The following is a 26616-nucleotide window of genomic DNA, read 5'->3' on the forward strand; positions in this document are numbered from 1 at the left end:
TTCTTTAAAAGTAATGCATTTTAAGAGAATTCGGCATGATTGCCGGGAGTCTAAACAACATAGACCAAAGTAAAAAAGATTGACGTTTTAATTGTATGACGATTTTCCACATCATAAAGGCTTTAATTTCTTTATTTGAATTTCAACATTTGATATTTTAAAAAAGAAATTTTACATTGTATTACTTAACTATCTCATTAAAATAAGGGAAAATTACGCGGATAAGCAAATATATACTAGTTAATTAGCTAACATAGATATAATTTGAATTAATTACGGTTCGCGACAAATATCTAGCTGTAATTACAGTTTGAATTTTGTATAATTCGCGCGATTATACAAATATTGTACTCGATTATACAAATGTTGTGCGCGAATACAGTTTGGATTTTGTATAATTCGTGCGATTTATACAAACGTTGTACGCGAATCGAATTGTATAGAGAAATATACAAACAATACAAATTGTATAGCGATTATACAAACGTTGTTCATGAATTATTTAGTGAAATATACAAACGCTATACAAAAACTGTGAATTGTATAGCGAATTATACAAACATATACAAACGTTGCTATAACTATAGCTATGAATTGTAATTAACAAATTATAGTTATGAAGCATAATTAATGTATTTTTAAGTTGCTATATGTGAAAATTCCGCAATTAATAGCCAGTTAATATATATATTTTGTATATCAATATAAAATATACATATTTTATACAAAATCAATATATATAGCGAATATAATTATTTTTATGTGTTATTTACATAAATCTCATGGTGTTAAGTGCTAATTACATTATCTCCCTACTTTTTTTCAAATTATAATTTTTTTAAAAAAATTATGGATTTTGGATACATAACTGAACTTCCGGATACATCAATAGACATCCGGATAAATAAGGGGGAGATATATCCAAGAGGGGAGGGATGCATCAGAAAGGGGATAGATATGTATCAGAGAGGGTATCCGAGAGGGGAGGTGTCACGACCCCGAGCCGCCCAGATCGGCAACCCCAGTTTGGTTGTCTTCTACATGCTCAGTATTCTCCTCCCCTTCAACCTATAGATTCTCCTCTAACTCATTCTGGAGAATGGGAGGGGCCTCACCTACTAGCATTTCTTCAATCGGAACTTTCACCCTGGCGGGTGATGCTCTCTCTCGCCTTCTATCGAGTCTCCCTCTCCTGCCTCTACCTCAGCCGCGCCCTCTAACAGCTGGCTCCTCCTCTGGCTCAACTTAAGCTACGGGTCGAACACCATTATAGCTGGTATTAACCATCTGTGGACAAGAGAGTAAAAATGGTTAGTTACCAATTTGGATCACCAAATACCAATTTGAATCAAATTATAACACGAAGGAAAGAATATAGAGAAACTTTCCTAAAGTCTTGTAGCCTCTAGAAGAAAAGTACAGGCGTCTTTGTACCATTCCACAAAACTCTACTAGACTTATTTTGGTATGACGAGATCAATGAACCTAGGGCTCTGATACCAACTTTTTCATGACCCGGACCTCTGTGACTGGCACCCATACTAACCCTTCGGTGGGAGAACCATTTCAACTATCCAACAATTAGCTAACGCAGTAAATAAACAAGATAAGGATACGAAAGCAATCTTAATCAATAAAAAATACTCAGTTCATAAACTTAGAAATAATCTAGTCAACAACCCAATATGTATGAGAAATTTAACTCTTAGGAATTGAAAGTAGAATGTACCAAAACTCTAGCAACGTCAACTCTAAGACAAGGGAATGCAATCCCAAAAACATAGTCATCAAAACTAAAAAGTGTTTCAAATCTAAGTCCCGGAGAAAGGACTAGAATAGAAGGGAGAGTCCACGACAGCCTGAAAGAATAGCTCACCCTTGAACTCGAACAAATTCACTCTTCTAGGAGAGGTCTCTCCGTAGCCGGCTGAATATGCCTTGTACTCAACAAAGACAGAACAAATATAGTATCAGTATACAAAATCAACAGTGTATTGGTAGGATCACGCGGGTATCCAGTTAACAGATCATGGACAAGTAAACTCAATATAGTAAGCATGTATATATAGTATAAGCTTAATCATTTCCATATCAATTGGTACTCGGCAAGATTAAAGTTCAACAACCTCAATCTTATGTAACTTCATATAAGGATCCTCTCATGGGACTTGCAAGAACTTAATTTGTGTCGAAACTTGACCCGATCCAAATGTGTGTCAAAACGTGACACCCGATCCAAATGTGTGTCGGAATTTGATACCCGATTCAAATATACAAGTAGCCAGAATTATATTCAGTAGTCAAAATAATGCCACCAAGAACAAGTTCATCACAAATCAGGCTAGTAAGTGATCATTTCACATAATTTCTAGCATGCTTTCCAATTTATATACACATATGCATGCCATGAAGTAATTTAACAAGTAGATAAAATTCATACAGGAAACAAAACCATAATCTACCTCGAATTCGATCTTCAACCACTTTAAGATGTAAGAGCTTTTCCTTTTCGGGTTCGTTCTGCTTGTTGTTGGTCTAAAAATAGTAAATACACACAAAGGATCAACAAAATGGTCTAACTAATATAAATTATAACGCAATTCTCATCCTAGGACAACCCCATGATCCTAACCCTTATTCTAGGGCTACTTTCCACAGTTAGTTTTCAAGCCAAACCTCCCCTCAAGATCACCTACCATAGATTATGGGTTCTAGGAATCAATTCACAAGTTTAGGGAGTAAATATTTATATTTGTGATAATTTAGAGTGGAACCAGTAGGAAATCTCCCTAGGTTTTTTCTGGTCTTAAAAGAACGAAGTGGGAATAAAATAAACCATTTTATGTTTTTTTTCGTCTTTAAGTTCGCGACTGTCCCGCTCTAAGGGGATCATCCCACTCTGGAGGCCCCGCCCTAGCGACACTAATCCCATTCTGATAAGATAGATGGAGATAGAGAGCTCGTAAAGAGATTCCAAGTCTCCCCTTTGACAACATACCCTCTCCTCAAGACGTCTTAATTTATACCCCTCACGCCAAGTATAATTCAGGGAGTTTTACTCACTCGAATGTGATTTCCTAAAGACATAAATGCTTTGTATCATCTTGGATATCAGCTAACCCAACCAAATTAAAGATTTGATCCTCCACTTATCACAAGGTCACCCTAGACCTCACTTGACCCAAAATTCGTCCAAGTCTGGCCTAGTTTAAATTTTTCTGAAGTTACTACCTGAAGTTTTTTGGCCCAAATTCCTTCTCTATTAGCCTATCCATAACGATGGGGACAGGTCGTTATAATAGATACTAATTTACCCATCACTCTTCCCCGAGTGACCAACTAGGGAAAATAGGGCTAAGGTAGAGATATAGTAGTACCTGCTTCGATGAACAACTAAGGATACTTGTCTCATATATCCTTTTCGATTTCCCAAGTAGCTTGTTCCACCAAACGATGCTTCTATTTAACCTTTACTATATTGATCTCCTTAGTTCTCAATTATTAGACATCACAATCAAGGATTGCAGTGGGCTCTTCCTCATACTTAAGATCCCTATTTAACAAGACTGAGTCCCATTTAATAATGAAATCCCCATCTCCATGGTACTTTTTCAACATTGACACATGGAACACCGGATGCACCCCAGAAAAGCTAGGTGGTAAGGCTAATCTTTACGCAACTGGCCTTACATAGTCAAGAATCTCAAAAGGGCTAATATAGAAAGGACTGAGCTTGTCATTTTTAGCAAACCTCATTATCTTTTTAATGGCTGACACCTTTAGAAGTACTTTCTCACCAGCCTCAAATGTCATATCCCTTATCTTACGGCCAACATACTCTTTTTGATGACTTTGAGCTGGTAGAAGCATAGCTTGGATGCTCCTTACCTTATCCTAAGCATCCCTCCCTAAGTATACCCCCAATAGATCTACTTCTCCAACTTCAAACCACCCTATAGGAGACCTCTATCCCGTCCCGTAAAGAGCTTCTAAGGGTGTCATCTCAATGCTGGAGTGGTAACTTTTGTTGTTGGGGAACTCATACAGGGGCAAGAACTTGTCCCAATGCCCCCAAAGTCAATCACACATGCCTTCAACATACCTTCCATCAACTAGATAGTCCTTTCTAATTGCCCATCTGTCTATGGATGGAATGTCATGCTGAAAGTGAGTTATATGCCCAGCTCTTCATGCAACTTTCCTTAAAATTTAGAAGTGAACTGCATACCACGGTCTGAAATGATAGAAAGGGGCACTCCATGTAGCCCTACTATCTCCTTCACATAAATCTTTGCCAATTATTGTGCATTGTAGTCCACTCTAATCGAAATAAAGTGTGCTGACTTCGTTAACCTGTCAAACACCACACAAATGAAATCATACTTCCCCAAGGTTTTGGGAAGTCCCACCATAAAATCAATGTCTATTCTCTCCCACTTTCATTCAGGAATGAACATGCTTTAAAGTAAGCCTCTAGGTCTTTGATGTTCATATTTCACTTGTTGGCAATTCTAGCCCTTGGTTACATATTCCACTATGTCTTTCTTTATACCCAACTACCAATATAGACATTTCAAGTCTTGATACATCTTGGTTACTTTAGGGTAAACAGAGTACTACAAACCATGTGATTCAGACAGAATTTTCTGAATTATGCCATCCACTCGGGGAACGTAAATCCTTCCCCTAAAGTTGAGCACTCCACCTATATCAAGTGCTGTATCTTGGGCCTTGCCCATCAACACTTTTTCTCTAATATCATTCAAGCTTACATCTTCAAACTGTTTGGAGTTAATCGCCTCTATAAAAGTAGGCCTTAGATCAACAGTGTCCATTACCCCACCCTTCTCTCAAATGCCTAGACTTATGAACCTGGCTTCCAAGACCTGGATTTCTCTAGCAAGGGGATGCTTGCAGGGTCCTAAACAGGTTAGACTGCCCATGCTAATTCGTTTTTGGCTTAATGCATCCGCTACCACATTAGCTTTACCTGGATGATACTGGATGGTGACATCATAATCTTTGAGAAACTCCATCCACATCCACTATCTCAAATTCAAGTCTTTCTGGGTGAACACATGATGCAAACTGCGGTGGTCATTAAATACCTCACATCAGATGCCACAAAGAAAATGTCTCAAGCTTGTCAAGGCAAACGCTATCGCTGCTAACTCCAAGTCATGAGTAGGTTAGTTCCTCTCATGCACCTTCAACTGCAGTAAAACATAGGCTACTACATTCTTATCGTACATCAGCACAATACCCAAACTTGAATGTGAAGCATCATAATAAATAATGAAATCTTTACCTTCGACCGGCAGGGTCAATATAGGTGCTGTAGTCAGAAGAGTCTTAAGCTTTTGGAAGCTCTCTTTGCATTTATCAGTCCACTCGAATGGAACCTCCTTTTTAGTCAGTCTGGTCAAATGAGTAGCGATAGAAATAAAGTTCTTCATGAACCGGTGATAGTAACTGTCCAGTCCCATAATACTCCTAACTTCAGTCACAAAATTAGGCTGATCCCAGTTCTTAACTGCTTCAATCTTCTATGGGTCTACCATTACCCCTTCCTTGGAAACAACATACCCTAAAAAGGCAACTGAAGGCAACCAGAATTCACACTTAGAGAGTTTTTCGTATAACTTCTACTTTGCCAGAACACCTACAACAATACGAAGATGGCCTATATATTCCTGTTCACTCTTTGAATACACCAAAATATTATCTAGAAGCCTACAGGTGCATTGGTCAGCCTAAAAGACATCACCAAAAACTCATAGTGCACATACCTGATTCTAAAATTTGTTTTTGGCACATCTTCGGGCCTAATCTTCAATTGATGGTACCCAGACCTGAGATCAATCTTTCAAAAGACTGAGGCATCATCAATATGCTATAAGGGATATTTATTTCAGATGGTAACCTTATTAAGTTGTCGGTAGTCAATACACATTCTCATGCTACCATCCTTTTTCTTAACAAACAACACTAGAGCTCCCCACGGAGAAGCACTGGGATGGATAAATCCCTTATCAAGGAGTTCTTAGATTTGAGCCTTAAGCTCTTTCAACTCCGTCGGAGCCGTACAATATAGAGGAATAGAAATTGGATGAGTGTCCAGCTCTAAGTCAATGCAAAAGTCTATGACTCTGTCGGGAGGAATACCAGGCAAGTTTGAAAGAAACACTTCTGGAAACTCGCTCACTGCTGGAATAGACTCAATAAAGGGGGAATCTACATCCACATTCCGAATATGGGTCAGATAGGCCAAACAACCATGCCCCACCATTTATCTAGCCTAGAGAAAGGATATGACCTTAGCTAGCTTAGGATTGTACATCCCTTCCCACTCTAGCCTTTCCCTTCTCGGGATCTCTAGAGTCATTGTTTTTGCATTACAATTAAGTACAAAAAAATAAGGGGACAACCAAGTCATAACTAAGATTACATCGAAATCGGTCATATCTTAAATCACTAAGTCAACCCAAGTTTGGAATCCTATAAACATCACGTAACAAATACGATAAAAATGGGTGACTATGACTGACTCTCCAACAGGGGTAGAAACATAAACGGGGACATCAAGTATACTACATAGTGCATTAAAACCCAAAGTATATTTTACGGAGACATAAGAATAAATAGACCCCGAATCAAATAAAATAGTAATCATCTGGTCACAGACAAGAATAGTACTTGTGATTACTGTGTCAGATGCCTCAGCCTCGATCTTGCCCGGAAATGCATAAAAATGAGTTCGATCATCCTGATGGGCCACTTCCCTACCTGACTAGGCTGCTCCTCGATCTACACTACCATTACCCCGGCCTCCACAACCTTGTTGATTTCCTCCTCGCCCACCCTATAGATGCTCTCTACCATTGCCTCTCTCGGATGTATGTACTACTGCTCCGGCCTACTAGGGTGCTAAAACTATCATATGGAGGTGAGTACATTTTCTCCTTATATGCCCCAGCTCTCCACAATTAAAATAATCATGATCTAAGAATGACCTACTACTTAGGAACGATGCTCCTTGACACTTAAGGGCTAGATGTTATTGTGAAGTACCTGAAAAACTGCCAGTAGAAGCGGGTAGAGCTGACTGAATTGATCGGGCTGTAATTACCAGCCTGCCTGAATCTCTAGAATAGGATCCTTGAAAATTACCTATGCTCTTGGGCTTTTTTATCCAAAGCCTTGGCCTATCTATCTCTCCTCACACCCTCTACTTTCTTCACAAAATCAGTGATATCATTGAAACTCTAGCCTGACGAAGTCATGTGAACTGACAACACCTGCAATTCGGGGTTCAACCCCTTCACAAATAACCGAATTATTTCCTCTTTCATAGTTACCAACTGGGTAGCATACCTGGACAACGCATGAAACTTGGCCTCATAAGCACCTACTGACATACCTCCCTGCTCTAATGCCATGATTTCATCCTTCTTGCGATCCCTCAAGGTACGTGGCACATATTTCTTTAGGAAGAAAGCATGAAACTGAACTCAAGTAAATGGAGGCAACACTGTGAGCGACACTCCACATAATCCCTCTACTATTGCTTGGCCTCACCCTGTAGCTGAAAAGTCATAAATTCTACCCCATGCTGATGTACTATACCTAACTTATGTAACCTCTTATAGCAGTCAAGGATGAACTCATAAGGATCCTCATTCTCAGTACCATGGAATATTGGAGGCTTGAGCTTTAGAAACTTGGTGAGCATGTTATGATCAGTATCGGTCATAACAGGACCCATAAGTGGTCTGAAGAAGACATCAGTGCCTATTACCTCATCTACTAGCAGTGTTGCAGAACCAAAAAGATGAGCAATAGAGAGTGGTGCTGCGGGCATGGAGGGAATGGCTCCAGTGCTAGCCAACCCACTCAAGAAGTCCATGATCTGTTGCGCTAGTATGGGGTCAGAGGGGGAAGATCAGCAACCCCGATTTGGTTATCTTCTACATGCTCAATATTCTCCTCCTCTTCAACTTGTAGATTCTTCTCTAACTTATTCTGGAGAATGAGAGGGGCCTCACATACTGGCACTTCTTCAATCAGAACTTTCACCCTGGAAGGTGCTTCTCTCCCTCGCCCTCTATCGCGTCTCCCTATCCTGTTTTTACTCACCCGTGCCCTCGAACAGCTGGTTCCTCCTCTGGCTTAACTTGAGCTACGGTCTAAACACCATTATAGCCTGTATTAACCATCTATGGATAAGAGAGTAAAAGTAGTTAGATACCAATTTGGATCACCAGCTACCAATTTGAATCAAGTTATAGCATGAAGGAAAGAAGAAAGAGAAACTTTCCTAAAGTCCTGTAGCCTCTAGAAGAAAAGTACAGACGTCTCTGTACCATTCCACAAAACATTACTACACTCATTTTGGTACGACGAGATCAACGAACCTAGGGCTCTAATATCAACTTTTTCACGACCTCGAACTGCCGTAACTGATACCTATACTAACCCTTTAGTGGGAGAACCATTTCAACTATCCAATAATTAGATAATGTAGTAAATAAACAAGATAAGGATACGAAAACAATCTTAATAAATAAATAATATTGAGTTCCATAAACTTAGAAAGAATCTAGTTAACAACCCAACATGTATGAGAAATTTAACTTCTAGGAACTGAAAGTAGAATGTACCAAAACTCTAGCAATGTTAAGTCTAAGACAAGGGAATACAATCCCAAAAACATAGTCATCAAAACTAAAATAGTGTTTGAAATCTAAGAAAGGACTAGAATAGAAGGGAGAGTCCACGACGGCCTAAAATAATAGCTCACCCTTGAATTCGAACAAAGTCACTCTTCTAAGAAAGGTCTCTCCGAAGCCAGATGAATATGCCCTATACTCAATAAAGACAGAAAAAATATAGTATCAGTACACAAAATCAATAGTGTAGTGGTAGAATCATGCGGTTAGCTAGTAAACAGATTATGGACAAGTAAACTCAACATAGTAAGCACATATATATTGAATAAGCTTAATCATTTTCATATCAATTAGTACTCGGCAAGACCACAGTTCAACAACCTCAATATCATGCAATTTCATATAAAGGTCCTCTCATGGGACTTGCAAGCACTTAATTTGTGTCAGAATGTGACACAATCCAATATATGTGTCAGAACGTGACACCCGATCCAAATGTGTATCAAAACTCATTCCAAATATTTATTGAAATATGACACTCGATCCAATTATATGTCAGAACGTAACATCCGATCCAAACATACAAGCAACCATAATTACATTCAGTATTCAAAATTATGCCACAAAGAAGAGGTTCATCACAAATCAGGCCAGAAAGTGATCATCTCACATAATTTCTAGCATGCTTTCCTATTCATATACACATATGCATACCATGAAGTAATTTAGCAAGTAAATGAAATACATATAGGAAAAAAACAATAACCTACCTAGAGTTCGAGCTTCAACCACTCTAAGATGCAAGAGTTTTCCCTTTCTAGGTTCGTTCTACTTGTTTCTGGTCTAAAAATAGTAAATACACATAAAAGATAAGCAAAGTGGCTGTTACACCCCACACTTTTGGGATTGGAAGGTCTCTTAAGCTTTTTATAAATTATGATGTAAACCGGATAATCTACGATACTATCAAACAACTCTAACGAAAGGAGAATGCGACACCTCGTGAGAGGAAAGGTTGGAAATAGGGTCATGAGAAGTCAGAAAGAGTTGGAGGCCAAGTAACGAGTCGTAGGACTCAATTTACTTACGTAAGCTACTAAGTTAGGAGTCTTACATACTTAAGTTACTTGAGAATATACCAAGCTTACGTGGCAAGGATTACATAGGTTCTTAAAATGAGGCGAGATTACACAAGGAAGAGGAGAGAATGACACGTGATAGCAAGAGGAGGCGCCACGTGGCAGCATAGGAAAGTGACATGTGGCAGTAGGTGAACCACCTTCTTGGGGTCAAGTAGGTGACTCGCCTGCTTGGGGAGGGGGTCCCACTATCATATGACAGACCCTAATTGGCTACATGAATGTAATGGCCCAATGGAGGCTGGACACGTGTCACCCTTAGGGGCTGACACATCTCACCTCTTGAGGAGACATACATATGTATGTTAATGACTCTTAATTCATTTTTCACCCAAAAATAAATCCAAAAAAAGAGAGAAAATATGAGAGAAAGAGAGTACCTACGGCAACCAAGAAATTAAGGTAAGTTTCCAATTTTTCTCTGCGAATTAATTATCTAAGGTGTTCCTCGATCATTTGGAGATGTATACATGTATCCTATGGTGACTACGGAGTCATTTATTTAGCTTTATACTTAGAAAGATAAGAGAAAGTTGAGAGAAAAACTTTAGGAGCAAGAAGAGGGAGCTAAAGGTTTGCTTCAAGAAAAAGGTAAGGCCCAATTTCATTTCGTGAATTAATTATTTAAGGTATCTCATAGATACATAATAGTGTTTAATAGCATAAAATCACAATTTATGTAAGCGAAGAAATGACACAAACAGTCCACTATGTTTCAGCACGTCAAAAGATTTCTGAGGTAAGTTTTGGCGAGTTTTGGCCAATTTCGGGTAAGGTAAGGTTTATCCTTTAAATTTGGACTTTATGGTATTGTTGTGAAGTGTATTTCATGCCTTTTATGTGGCTGGAAGTAAATAAAATCCATATAGATGCTTGACGTTCGAAATAAACTAAATTGGAGTTGCTATAGTTAAATTATAGTCGAAGTAAGGTGTTGTGCTTGTGGTGTGCGGCTGTAGGTGTGTGGTGATGTGTTGTAGGGATTAAAATTATTATAAAAAAGGTTTGGGAGCTGCTGGTTGCAACCACACGCCCCTCTGCTTCGTATGGTTAACGGTTTTATAAAATAAAGATTAAAGACCCTACTTTGGTATCGTAATTTTCAGCAAGTGGTTTGGAGCTTGTATGGTGTAATGTTGCCATGTTTTGTGTGTATATGACTATAGGTTATTGTTGTTTATTGGTTTTAGTAATTAGGGATATAATTGGAAATTCGGATAGGGCATGTTATAGGGGAGGTACTGCCCGATTTCCGGTAACGCCTTAACTAATTGAAGGACTAGTCGAGAAGACGAGCAAGAAAATGAGTTCTATGAATACTCATGTGCAACTTCAGATGCTGAAAAGTCAAGGATTGTTGATACTCTTATTGCTTCCATGTTAAATAGATTCAAGGACGACGAGGCGAACGTGATAAAGAGTAACTCGTAAGAGGTATGTAAAACTATCTTTCTTTCCTTTTGGCATATCTTAGCCGTAAGTGAATTGTATGTCAAATGTGGGGATAATTACATTCCCATAATTCCAAGTACGCCTCATAATCCCTATCCACTTCTCGGTATTGGAACCCCTGCAAAAATTGAGTATTGCTTGTCAAGGCTTCTACGTGTTAAAAAGTAGTATGTGGAAAGCTATCTCTCCTTTCTCTTGATATGTACTTGGCATGAAAATGAGATTATGATGCTATGGTTGTTCACCGAGCCTCAGGATGGGCCGGGTACGAAATATATACATGATGACCACATGAAGGGAAGTACAGACTATATAGAGCTTATTCTCTTTCTTTTTTGGCATGTCTTAGTTGTAAGTTAAATATGATATGAGCTCCAGGGTAATTCCATTCTTAAGCATCTCTTATTAACTTTTGAATATTGAACTCCTATAGTAGTTGAACTATTTCCCTGGAAACTTCTATATGTTAAAGAGGTAACAAATGTACAGGCTCCAAGTCTTAAAGACTATATGTTAACAAGTGTTTCTGGTTCCATAGGCGGTTTGGCTTTGCGTTAATACATGTCTAGGGTCCTTGAGATTATAATTGATATAACCCATAATGGCATTTAGAGGGCACTCAAGGTGACTACACTACTACTCGAGTCCTCAGACAAAAGTTTAATCTTTTTATATGGTCAAGTCTCTGATAATGTTTTAAATTGCATATGGTTACTCACTACTCTACTCGTGCATACTGTAACCCTTCTATCACTGAGTCCTGGGCCAAGGTATGTTCTCGTGCACAATTCACTGCATTATTCACTGAGTTCCTTACTAGAGGGTCGGGTACGTATATATATATATATATATATATATATATATATATATATATATATATATATATATATATATATATATGATGTGTTGTAATAAGATGGTGATGGCGTCGGGCCTATGATTGTCCTACAAATATGATTCACCAGATCCCTAATGGGGTCGGCTATATTGTATAATTTAAGCATGCATACTTTTATGATTCACTGAGTATAGGTACAGGTTTCTGATTTGATATTTTATCCCCTGCTTCTCTATTTCAGATATAATTCCAGTTGTATTATGTTATGTTTTACATACTCAGTATATATGTCGTACTGACCCCTCTTTTCTCAGAGGACAGTGTTTCATGCCCGCAGGTACAAATACAGGTTTTGAGAGCCCGTCAGCTTAGGATTCCGTTCAGCTCAGCTAGAAGAGGCTCCATTATATCAGAGCCTAGTTTTTGCACCGACTGCTGATGTATATAATTGTTTTTGTTTATTCAGGGGTACGACGGGGGCCCTATCCCACCATATATTGTCATCAATATTTTTAGAGGTCTGCAAATATATATATGTGGGAAGTATATGTTAGTTTGGTTTAGATGGGTCTATATGATGTATTGTACGTGTTATTATGTTGTGGCAGCCTTATCGGCTTGCGAGCCCTTTGTGTTATAATACAAATGAAAGAAGCTACAGATATATGAAATGCTATGACCCATGGGGGGGGTTCTCATGTACGTATCATGTTGTTTGTAGTCCGGTTTGACTACACTTAATTTATATGCATTACGTGTCTATAATTCAACTTAACCACAGCTGATAAATATTTATACGGGAGTCCAAGTCGAATCCCAGTCGTGGCCTACGGGGTTGGGTCATGACAGAAGTGGTATCAGAGCAGTTCGTTCTTAGATTTTCTGCAGACCGTGTTTAGTAGATTCTTGATTATCGATGTGTTGCACGCCACATCTATAAGCAGGAGGCTATAGGATATTTAGGATGTTGCCTTTTTTTCACATATGAGATCGTGCTATAGATCCGAGTCATACGAAACCTTCTGATACTAACCTTTGATCTTAGCAGGAGGATGACCTCAACAGAAAGAAGCAATTGACGACATAAGAAGTTATGAAGCATGCAGATAAGTAAAGTAAAGGCACGAAAGATATCTGTTCGGTAAAGTATTGAAGTAAAATTGAAATGTAAAGTAAAAAACTGAAAGGAAAATAGACAGGAAAGTACAACAGATGTAGTTCGAAGTTGGACATACGAGGTAAGTCCATTATTTCTATATTATGGTTGATATTAAAAGCCCTGTGTGGCTGCGGTATGAGATGATATTGAAAGCCCTGTGTGGCTGTGATATGATATGAATATGTATATATGTTGGCCCTGTGAGGCATGGTTGGTATTTTCTGCTTGCAGGTTATGGGATAGTAAGGAGTATAGAGGAGAATCTGCCGAAATTTTCCCAGGACAAGAAAAAGGAATAAAACATAGCTTTTTAATATGTCTTGGAAGTGGATACCGAGTACCCCCATTATGTTTAACTAAGGTTGTAAGAGGTACTCTCCATGTCGTCAATAAGGGGCACCCTTTTTACTTGAGGAATTGTATGTCGAAGAAACAAAAGCCTATCTGAGCAGTACAGTTCAGACCACAGTATCTCCAGTCATAATTATGCTGTAGAAAAAAAAGCTCAGGCTGAAAGGTAAGATGTCCAGCAATTGAGTTTCACTTTTCTTGTAAAGTACCAAGCCCCCAATTACCAGTTGCAAATTAGATAAGCTGTTCATAACTCAAGGATAAACTCAGAGGGGACCATGTGGGTCAAGTGTTAAGAAGTACTGTGATGTTTAAGGGATTCTAGTTTTCTTCTAACGACGGTTGGGAAGTGCTTTATGATAACAGTTTATTAGTTCTCCACCGACTAATTAGAGAAGGAACTTCTAACAGAAGCATCCTAGAGAGATATCATGAACTGAATATGAGTATGAACTAAAAGGGGGATATGTAAGTATGACTTTAAAGGTGGGGTACAACAATACGGGGATAAAGTAAGACCGTTAGTAAGGCGCACTTAGTATGTGTCGACTAAGTTAAAAGCCTAGGTTGGGTACATAGTAAGGATAAGGGGCATAAGGTATAAAGGAATAATGCATGCACACAAAGTCACCCCGAAAATAGTGGAACTCTTCAAAGACAAAGACGGAAAACTTAAGGAATAAATGGTGCAATTTCCATTCACCCCAGAAAACAAAGGATATAGGTTGGAAGAAAGTTACTACTCTAAGAGAACTCTAGGCAGTAATTGCCGGAATACAGGTGTTGCCTAGTTAAAATTTGAGACGACTACCAGTAAGTATTAACCTTTCATAAAGATAAGTAGAAGGTGGCCTTGGATGAGTTATTTCCTGGGTCACATTATTCAAATACCGATTAGTAGATGTGATATCACATTAGATATGGAAAGGTTCTCGTTGCCTCGTAATTTAGCCAAGGTTCCGTACATGGATAATTAGGTTATAAAATATGTAGAGAGACAGAGACATGATACAGTACCAAGTAAATTGGGGAAGGAGATTGGACGAAATTGAGACTGGACATAGAGACATAGAGCAAGGTACAAACAGATAAAAGTACAAGTACCCTCCTAAGGGGGGAAGTCAATGAGAAAAATTGCAAGGGTAAGGTGGAAGCAATTGATTTGGCAATAGATGGATGCTTAAACTTTAATAAGATCCCTTGCTGAACCAAGTTAGGAAGGTCTGGAAGCCGCCAATAATTGGATAAAAGTTAGAATGCTATGTAAGGCAGTGTTAAAAAGTTTTTAACAAGACATTGAATAACATCATGCTAGACCAAAAGCCAAAATATTGACTATAGAGTTGGTCGCAAGTGGTGTTGCGATAGATAAATAACCAAGGAAAAGGAATAGACAACCTCTTATAGTAGGAGATGAGAAGAGCAAAGGGGGAATAAGGGGGAAAGGAAAGAAGTATAATAAGATAGGACAAGCAAGTTCCAATGTGAGTGAGATATGTACAGTAAAATGAACCAAGAGACGGAAAGACTACGTCTACCTCATATAAGTTGCATCAGAATGGTTGTGCAGCCTACGGGTATGTATATATAAGCCTCAGGCTAAGTGAGTAAGTACAGGATAAAAGGAATAGGGGTTCAATAATGATAATGCAATTATGATATTTTGGGATACCCTACCGAGAAATAAAGATAAGGTAAGCCAAACTATCAAAATAAAATTAGTACTACGGGCAAAGTAAGATGTGGCCACAGTTGGACCCAAGGGTCTACCCCGACATCAATTATAGGATAAGGGAAGAAACGACAAGGTAACACATGAGACCTAGCAAAACGATGCAAAGATATTCCTCAGGTTATGTCACGACCTAGCCTCGTAGGCCGTGACTAGTGTCCGAATTGGACACTCGTATACACACATATTATCTTTTGTCAATCGACAATTAAACACGATATAGAATTTATATGGGTAGCACGTTGTCTCAAACTGTCACTTATATATATACCAAAATTAGCTATTTCTTGGGGAGTCTTAATTGTCAAAAATAAGATAACATAATACGTAAGCCGACAAGGCTTTCACTCCGAATGTAAATGTCCAAAAACATATGCCATACTAGTACATCAAACAATATCTACATACAACCCACTCATGTGTCTACAGACCTCTAAGAGGATTAACAATAGCATATGACGAGACAGGGCCCCGCCGTACCCCCAAAATACACAAATATATACATTATAAGGATTAGTACCAAAAGTTTAGGCTCCGAGACAATGGAGCACTTCAACCCGTTGAGTAGAATCCTAAGGTGGCGGCTCTCCAAAATAAGTATCTATACCTGCGGGCACGAAACGCAGCCCCCCAAAGAAGGGGGTCAGTACGAAATATGTACCGAGTATATAAAGCATAAAATATCGTAAAGGAGATCACATCTGAAATAAAGATTCAGGAGTCAAGTGTCATAATCAATAAATCACTGCACCTGTGTTATAAAATAAAGACATGCATATCATCATCATATATCGTACCTGGCTCGTTATGGGACTCGGTATCACAATTATATCAATATATCGTCATATGTATATATATACCATACCCGGCCCTCTAGCAAGGAACTCGGTGAATAGAGTAGTGTACACTGATACCGTACCCGGCCCATTATGGGACTCGGTGCCATAATCATATCGTCATATCATTATAATATCATATTATCATATCACGTACCCGGCCCTCTAGTAAGGGACTCGGTGAATAATGTAGTGGAATCCATACATGATAACATACCCGGCCTATCGTAGGACTCGGTGAATAATACCATAACAGCATGCACGAATAAGATATCATTAGCAACCTTGTGAAATTTAATCATTATCGGAGACTTAATAGAATAAGCAAAACAGACCATCATTTGAAAACCAAGACAATAGTCATTATAAATCACACTAATTATGGATTATACTAAAATATGAATTATACCACAACATGAGTTATACCAACTAGGATGGCTGGAATTATACACATGAGTCAAGACATAACAATATAAATTTTGAAAATCAAGAACGGTAGCCATCCGAGTATATCTACGAATAAGAGTTTCTTTGGAATTTAAGCATACGTCATTCGTTCGTTTCATATGGATCATGCCAAAAGAAGAAAATGTTAACTTTACATACCTTTAGCGTTTATACGTATATGTTGTCCAATATTGTCTCAACCTATATTAAAACGTTAAGCACTATGATTAAGCTATGGACAAGAATAAAACGTAGTCTATCGTTAGTAGGTTATTTCTAAAAAAGATTGGACAGCACCTCCCCTATACCACTCACTTTTCCCACTTTCAAACCAGCCATATAATCATCAACCAACATCAACAATCCAAAATATTGACACAAAATAAGATTTATTATTCATGTTACCAAAGCAGTAAATTCGGAAAGTCAAGTACCTCACGTTGTATCTAAAATTTGAAAATGAAAACGGCAAAACTGGACTTTATAACCTTCATGAAACATTTATATATCTGTCTTAAGTTTCCAATGCAAAAGAAATCAACTCAAAATTCATTTTCTACAAAGAGATATCATCAAAATACGAACAGCTATACATGAAGGAATTTTCAATCCAGAATCTGGACAGAATTTGTCTTAAGATTCATGCTCAGTTTTCGACATCATAACAGCAGATATAGACTAAGACATAAACATAAGAGTTGTAGGTACGTGTATTATCTTTCCAAAACATGTTTAATATCTAAAATCGAAGGTCTACACAATGAGATATTCCAAAATTACTACCAGCTACTCAATTCCAAAAACGGGTTTGAACATTCACAATCTTCATACACCTTTTTCCTCCAAATTCAAGAACAACAACTCATCAACAACATCAAAACAATATCAAAGATTATTATACATCATCACTAAGATAATTCCATCTATTTAATCTACCTAAATCAACCCTTTAACCCATAACTCTCAACAAATCACCAAACTAGTTTATAACACTATTTTCTCCGTTCTAATCCGTTAAAACTCTAACTAAACTTATTAACAATGAAAAGGAGACTTTAATATTACCTTAAATTTGCAGCACCACATAAAATCTTCTCCTTATTGGCTGATTTCTAGCTCAAATTGAAGCCAATGCGACGTACAACAATTTTCTCTTCAAGAGCTTTGAGATTCGGGGCTTTAATTGTGGTGGATGTTGGTGTTTCTCTCTAGCTTTCCCTTATCTTACTCTCTCTGGAAATTTCCAGATATTTCTTGGTCTAAACTATGAAGGAAGACATAGAATTTTGATTAATTTCGTGGGTATTGGGCCTGACCCGAATTAAAATTGGGTTGGGCCGAATTCACTATTTAGTTTGGCCTGTCAGACTTAAAACGTATATATCTTATTACTCCGATATCACATTTCGTCCCACGACCTATGGTTGGAAAGATATTTCAATTATCTACAACTTTCATGTTGAGAGTTTTCCCAAATTCTCAAATTATAAAGAGGTTATGGCCTCCCGAAGTCAGCTTACCCGAAACGTAACTTTAAGAAAAACATATTTGATGGCTTCTATTTTGATTTGGCTTAAGGGTCCTTCTTGAGATGTATTTTACTACACATAAATTATTCATATAACTTGGCATCTACAACAAATCATGTCCTTTTAAAATTCAAAATTAAAAGTCCTTGAATTTATAATCGTTAGCGTACGAATAATCCAAAATGCAAAAATACGGAATGTAACATTCTTCCCCCTTTAGAACATTCGTCCTCGAATGTTAAACCCGCCTCATAAAGTCTTATAAGAAATTTGGGGGAATAGTCTTTTTTTTTGCAACAACAAATAGTTTCATATGTCAATCAATATAATTAATCGAGAGGTTTAGATTACCTGTAGGCGTAGAAAACAAGTGAGGATACTTATCCTTCATCTCTTCCTCGGCTTCCCAGGTCATCTCTTCTCTATTGTTATTTCGCCACAATACTTTGACGGAAGCCACATCCTTAGTACGTAACCTTCTGACTTGGCGATCAAGTATAGCTATAGGGTTTTCCTCGTAAGAAAGCTCCTCCGTCACCTGGATATCATCCATGGGGAATACTTTAGAAGGATCACCAATGCATTTGCGAAGCATCGACACGTGAAAAATAGGGTGCACTGCTTCCAAATCAGATGGTAGGTCCAACTCATATGCAACCTTGCCTATTCTACAAGTAACCTGATAAGGGCCAATGTAGCGCGGGCTAAGCTTTCCTTTCTTACCGAATCTCATTACCCCCTTCATGGGTGACACCTTCAAAAACACCCAATCACTAACCTGAAACTCTAAGGGTCGACGTCGATTGTCTGCATATGATTTCTGTCGACTCTGGGCTGCTAATAACCTTTCCCGAATAAGCTTCACTTTATCAACAGCTTGTTGAATCATATCGGGTCCGATTAACTTAGCCTCACCAACATCAAACCAGCCAATAGGTGACCTACACTTCCTGCCATATAAAGCCTCATACGGTGCCATCTGAATGCTAGAATGGTAACTGTTATTATAGGCAAACTCAATAAGTGGCAGATGGTCATCCCAACTACCTCTAAAGTCAATAATACAGGCCCGTAACATATCTTCTAGCGTCTGAATAGTGCGTTCAGCCTGCCCATCAGTCTGAGGGTGAAATGCTGTACTAAGATTTATTTGTGTTCCCAATCCCTTCTGAAATGATCTCCAGAAGCTAGCTGTAAACTGAGCCCCTCTGTCTGAGATAATAGATATGGGAATCCCATGAAGTCTTACTATCTCTTTGATATATAACCTTGCATAGTCCTCCGCTGAATATGTAGTTCTAATCGGAAGAAAGTGGGCTGATTTTGTCAGCCTATCTACAATCACCCATATGGAATCATACTTCCGTGGAGTGCGAGGTAAGCCTGTAATAAAATCCATATTAATTGCTTCCCACTTCCAAGTCGGGATTTCTATCTCTTGTAATAGTCCGCCAGGCTTCTGATGCTCAATTTTAACTTGTTGGCAGTTTGGGCACTGGGCTACAAACTTTGCTATATCCTTCTTCATGCCATTCCACCAGTATAAACATCTAAGGTCATGATACATCTTTGTCGACCCTGGATGCACAGAATACCGGGCATAGTGTGCCTCTCCCAAAACCTATTGTCGTAGCCCTATAATCTCAGGTACGCATAATCTGCCTCTATATCTTAGCACTCCATCAGGTGTGACCTCGAATGGGGTCCTTTCCTTTTGAAGGGTTTCATCTCGGTACTGTGCCAGAATAGGGTCTTCATACTGGCGTTGCTTTACCGCTTCTATGATAGAGGATTCAGCAACTCCTCGAATAAAAACTCTACCATCACTAGAATCAGCCAAACGGACTCCAAGGTTAGCTAACTGGCAAATATCACGGATTATCTTTTCTCGTTCTGGTTGTACATCTGCCAGGCTACCCATGGATTTACGGCTAAGTGCATCTGCTACAACATTTGCTTTCCCTGGGTGGTATAGAATATTAACATCATAATCTTTTAGCAACTCTAGCCACCTTCTCTGTCGCAAATTCAGGTCCTTCTGCTTAAAGATATATTGGAGACTTTTGTGGTCCGTATAGATATCAATATGTACACCATATAAATAATGCCTCCATAGTTTCAAAGCATGAATTACTGCTGCTAATTCCAGATCATGAGTTGGATAATTTCTTTCGTGCTTCCTTAACTGTCGGGAGGCATAAGCTATGACTCTACCATGTTGCATCAATACACATCCTAACCCAACACCAGAAGCATCACAATAAATAACATAGCCATCTGGTCCTTCAGGAAGGGTTAGAATTGGGGCCGTAGTCAACTTGTCTTTCAGCAACTGAAAGCTTTGTTCACAGGCATCGGTCCACTGGAACTTAATGGCCTTTTGAGTTAGCCTTGTTAAAGGTGCTGAAATTGAAGCAAATTTCTCAACGAATCTCCTGTAATATCCTGCTAGCCCAAGAAAACTACGTACCTCAGTAGGTGTCGTAGGTCTAGGCCAAGTCTTTACGGCCTCGATTTTCTGTGTATCTACTCGAATACCATCAGCTCCAATAATGTGCCCTAAGAATGCTACTGAAGTCAACCAGAATTCACATTTAGAAAATTTAGCATACAACTTCTGGTGTTGGAGCACCCCAAGTACCTTCCTCAAATGATCTACATGCTCCCCTTCCGATCGTGAGTAGACCAGAATATCATCAATAAATACAATCACGAACAGGTCTAGGAATGGCATGAACACTCGGTTCATAAGATCCATAAACACTGCTGGGGCATTGGTCAGCCCAAAAGACATCACCCGAAACTCATAATGCCCGTATCGGGTCCTAAACGCAGTCTTTGGAATATCTGCCTCCTTTACCCGTACCTGGTGATAGCCTGACCGCAAGTCTATTTTTGAAAAACACTTAGCACCTTGCAATTGGTCAAATAAATCATCAATCCTGGGGAGAGGATATTTATTCTTTATTGTCACCTTGTTCAACTGCCTATAATCAATACACATTCGTAGTGACCCATCTTTCTTTCTCACGAATAATACCGGTGCTCCCCAAGGTGATATACTGGGCCTAATGAAGCCTTTTTCTAATAGGTCTCGCAGTTGCTCCTTCAACTCCTTCAGTTCTGCAGGTGCCATTCTGTAGGGAGGAATAGATATAGGCTGGGTATCTGGCAATATATCTATATTGAAATCTATCTCCCGCTCAGGAGGAAGACCTGGAAGTTCATCTGGGAATACATCTATAAATTCGTTAACTACCGGAACTGACTGAAGAGTCGATTCCTCTGCTTCCAAGTTATGGACACGAACCAGATGATAAATATAACCCTTTCTAACCATTTTCCTTGCCTTGAGGTATGAAATAAACTTACCCCTCGGTGATGCTCTATTGCCCATCCATTCTATGACTGGTTCTCCTGGGAATTGGAATCGAACTACTTTTTCTCTACAATCAACATTAGCATAACAAGAAGCTAGCCAATCCATGCCCATAATAACATCAAATTCTGTCATAGCTAACTCTACCAAATCTGCCTTGGTGTGTCGACTATATATAATCACCGAACAATCTCTATATACTTTGTTGGCTATAACAGAATCTCCTATCGGTGTAGCTACCTCAAATGGTTTTATTGATTCAGATTTTATTCCGATTCTACTAGCAACAAAGGGAGATATATATGATAAGGTGGAACCTGGATCTATCAATGCATATACATCCTGCGAGAAAATCGATAATATACCTGTAACTACATTTGGCGACGCCTCCTGCTCTTGTCTACTAGCCAAGGCATATATGCGGTTTGAAGGACCGCTAGAACTGAAAGATCCACCACGGCCTCTACCACGGCCTACTGTTATCTGAATACCCTGCCCCACAGGGCGCATAGCTACAGAAGAAGATGAGCCAACAACTGACCCAGTAGGCTGAGCTGCACCACTTAAATTACCCCTAAATGGACACTCCCTCATAATATGGCCTTGACGGCCGCAAGTAAAGCATGCACCTGTAGAAAAACGACATTCTCCAAAATGTGACCTACCACAACGAGGACACCGAGGCAAAGGTGGTCTCGACTGACGTGAACCCCTGTTTATCTGTGAACTTGAAACCCTGGAGCTCTGACCGGATCCTGAATACCCTGTGCTATCGAATCTACTACCTTTGAATTGTGGGGGTGCACTCCGGGCTGGCTGAGAAGGATATCTACTGTACTGCTGAGGCTGCCCGCCTTGAAATTCCCCAGAATAACTAGCTGATCTAGCTCTTTTACGCTGGCCTCTATCATGATCTCTATCGGGCTGACGCCCTCTGTGCCGATCTTCTACCCCCTGTGCATATGCCTGTACCCGAGCAATATCCATACCTGGCTGAGAAGCCATTGCCATACAGCTATCAATCAAATAACGATCCAGCCCCATCACATACCGATGCACTCTATCAGCCATGTCAGCTACAATAGCTGGCGCATGTCTCGCCAACGAGTCAAACTCAAGGCTATAATCTCTGATGCTCCTGACATTCTGCCTCAATTGTAAAAACCTGTCTACTCTGGCTCGTCTCATCTCTGGAGGTAGAAAGTGGCCAAGGAAGGCCTCCACAAATTCACCCCACACCGCTGGAGGAGCACCCTCGCCCCTAGATAACTCCCATGACTCATACCAATTAACAGCTACATCACGCAGCCGATAGGAAGCTAACTCAACAGACTCTGTCTCAGAAGCCTTAATTATCCTCAACGTACGCTGCACTTGTCGGATAAACTCCTACGGGTCATCCCCGGGCCTTGACCCATAGAACTCTGGAGGATTACAAGTCAAGAAATCACGAGCCCTTAAACTATCATGTCTATCAGCATAGTCAACCCCTAACCCATGCCTGCGAGCCTGCCCTGTCGCTATTCTGGTCAGCAACTGAACTGCATCTCTCATAGCCCTGTCCTCTGCCCCTGGCTGAAGAGCTGGAGGCTCAGGTACTGGAGCCTCTGGAGCTGGCGGTGAAGCAACCCCCCGATCCATAGTGTCAGTTGCTGCTTCTCTCTCCTCATATGGTGGTGTAGTAGAGCTCGCCGACTGGAGCACAACCTCAGGCATAGACTGGGCACGGGCCCTAGTAATCCTCGGGGTCCGACTAGTCTCTCCTACTACTGACTTTCCCTTTTGGGCAGCTGTCGCTTTTCTTAGAGGCATCGCTGTAAATATAATAGTATGTTAGGGAGAAATTATCCTGATAATACAACTCTATCGCACGATTTAAAGTAAAAGAAATGATAACATCCTAAATGTCCTGTAGCCTCCAGTTTATAGATGTGGTGCACAACACACCGATAAACAAGACTCTACTAGACACGGTCTGTAGACATTCCGAGGATGAACTGCTCTGATACCACTTTTGTCACGACCTAGCCCCGTAGGCCGTGACTAGTGTCCGAATTGGACACTCGTATACACACATATTATCTTTTGTCAATCGACAATTAAACACGATATAGAATTTATATGGGTAGCACGTTGTCTCAAGCTGTCACTTATATATATACCAAAATTAGCTATTTCTTGGGGAGTCTTAATTGTCAAAAATAAGATAACATAATACGTAAGCCGACAAGGCTTTCACTCCGAATGTAAATGTCCAAAAACATATGCCATACTAGTACATCAGACAATATCTACATACAACCCACTCATGTATCTACAGACCTCTAAGAGGATTAACAATAGCATATGACGAGACAGGGCCCCGCCGTACCACCAAAATACACAAATATATACATTATAAGGATTAGTACCAAAAGTTTAGGCTCCGAGACAATGGAGCACTTCAACCCGTTGAGTAGAATCCTAAGGTGGCGGCTCTCCAAAATAAGTATCTGTACCTGCGGGCACGAAACGCACCCCCAAAGAAGGGGGTCAGTACGAAATATGTACCGAGTATATAAAGCATAAAATATCGTAAAGGAGATCACATCTGAAATAAAGATTCAGGAGTCAAGTGTCATAATCAATAAATCATTGCACCTGTGTTATAAAATAAAGACATGCATATCATCATCATATATCGTACCTGGCTCGTTATGGGACTCGGTATCACAATTATATCAATATATCGTCATATGTATATATATACCATACCCGGCCCTCTAGCAAGGAACTCGGTGAATAGAGTAGTGTACACTGATACCGTACCCGGCCCATTATGGGACTCGGTGCCATAATCATATCGTCATATCATTATAATATCATATTATCATATCACGTACCCGGCCCTCTAGTAAGGGACTCGGTGAATAATGTAGTGGAATCCATACATGATAACATACCCGGCCTATCGTAGGACTCGGTGAATAATACCATAACAGCATGCACGAATAAGATATCATTAACAACCTTGTGAAATTTAATCATTATCGGAGACTTAATAGAATAAGCAAAACAGACCATCATTTGAAAACCAAGACAATAGTCATTATAAATCACACTAATTATGGATTATACTAAAATATGAATTATACCACAACATGAGTTATACCAACTAGGATGGCTGGAATTATACACATGAGTCAAGACATAACAATATAAATTTTGAAAATCAAGAACGGTAGCCATCCGAGTATATCTACGAATAAGAGTTTCTTTGGAATTTAAGCATACGTCATTCGTTCGTTTCATATGGATCATGCCAAAAGAAGAAAATGTTAACTTTACATACCTTTAGCGTTTATACGTATATGTTGTCCAATATTGTCTCAACCTATATTAAAACGTTAAGCACTATGATTAAGCTATGGACAAGAATAAAACGTAGTCTATCGTTAGTAGGTTATTTCTAAAAAAGATTGGACAGCACCTCCCCTATACCACTCACTTTTCCCACTTTCAAACCAGCCATATAATCATCAACCAACATCAACAATCCAAAATATTGACACAAAATAAGATTTATTATTCATGTTACCAAAGCAGTAAATTCGGAAAGTCAAGTACCTCACGTTGTATCTAAAATTTGAAAATGAAAACGGCAAAACTGGACTTTATAACCTTCATGAAACATTTAGATATCTGTCTTAAGTTTCCAATGCAAAAGAAATCAACTCAAAATTCATTTTCTACAAAGAGATATCATCAAAATACGAACAGCTATACATGAAGGAATTTTCAATCCAGAATCTGGACAGAATTTGTCTTAAGATTCATGCTCAGTTTTCGACATCATAACAGCAGATATAGACTAAGACATAAACATAAGAGTTGTAGGTACGTGTATTATATTTCCAAAACATGTTTAATATCTAAAATCGAAGGTCTACACAATGAGATATTCCAAAATTACTACCAGCTACTCAATTCCAAAAACGGGTTTGAACATTCACAATCTTCATACACCTTTTTCCTCCAAATTCAAGAACAACAACTCATCAACAACATCAAAACAATATCAAAGATTATTATACATCATCACTAAGATAATTCCATCTATTTAATCTACCTAAATCAACCCTTTAACCCATAACTCTCAACAAATCACCAAACTAGTTTATAACACTATTTTCTCCGTTCTAATCCGTTAAAACTCTAACTAAACTTATTAACAATGAAAAGGAGACTTTAATATTACCTTAAATTTGCAGCACCACATAAAATCTTCTCCTTATTGGCTGATTTCTAGCTCAAATTGAAGCCAATGCGACGTACAACAATTTTCTCTTCAAGAGCTTTGAGATTCGGGGCTTTAATTGTGGTGGATGTTGGTGTTTCTCTCTAGCTTTCCCTTATCTTACTCTCTCTGGAAATTTCTAGATATTTCTTGGTCTAAACTATGAAGAAAGACATAGAATTTTGATTAATTTCGTGGGTATTGGGCCTGACCCGAATTAAAATTGGGTTGGGCCGAATTCACTATTTAGTTTGGCCTATCAGACTTAAAACGTATATATCTTATTACTCCGATATCACATTTCGTCCCACGACCTATGGTTGGAAAGATATTTCAATTATCTACAACTTTCATGTTGAGAGTTTTCCCAAATTCTCAAATTATAAAGAGGTTATGGCCTCCCGAAGTCAGCTTACCCGAAACGTAACTTTAAGAAAAACATATTTGATGGCTTCTATTTTGATTTGGCTTAAGGGTCCTTCTTGAGATGTATTTTACTACACATAAATTATTCATATAACTTGGCATCTACAACAAATCATGTCCTTTTAAAATTCAAAATTAAAAGTCCTTGAATTTATAATCGTTAGCGTACGAATAATCCAAAATGCAAAAATACGGAATGTAACAGGTTAAGTCGAGCACCTTCTCATATTCTTGTAAAAGTAAAGGATGGCGTGTTACAAGCTGGGATAAGCTGGGATAAGGAAATTGTGAAATGGGTTAACCAAGAGGAGCAGAACTAACGGGTTACTAAATGATGACGGACTTATGTGCCAAATTCCTTCAGAATTATGTCAAGTAATGAT

General features: G+C 38.9%; 1 long non-coding RNA gene across 1 annotated transcript; it reads right to left on the reverse strand.

The window, feature by feature from the left end:
* Positions 1-23725: 23725 nt before the first annotated feature.
* On the reverse strand, positions 23726-25941 carry LOC129885114 (uncharacterized). Its single transcript, XR_008766058.1, has 3 exons — positions 25769-25941; positions 24863-24904; positions 23726-24029 (listed from the first exon to the last, which is right to left on the reverse strand). It is a non-coding gene; the product is annotated as an uncharacterized LOC129885114 (long non-coding RNA).
* Positions 25942-26616: the final 675 nt, after the last annotated feature.

Source organism: Solanum dulcamara, chromosome 4 (assembly GCF_947179165.1).
Source record: "Solanum dulcamara chromosome 4, daSolDulc1.2, whole genome shotgun sequence".
In the NCBI taxonomy this organism is placed as follows: Eukaryota; Viridiplantae; Streptophyta; class Magnoliopsida; order Solanales; family Solanaceae; genus Solanum; species Solanum dulcamara.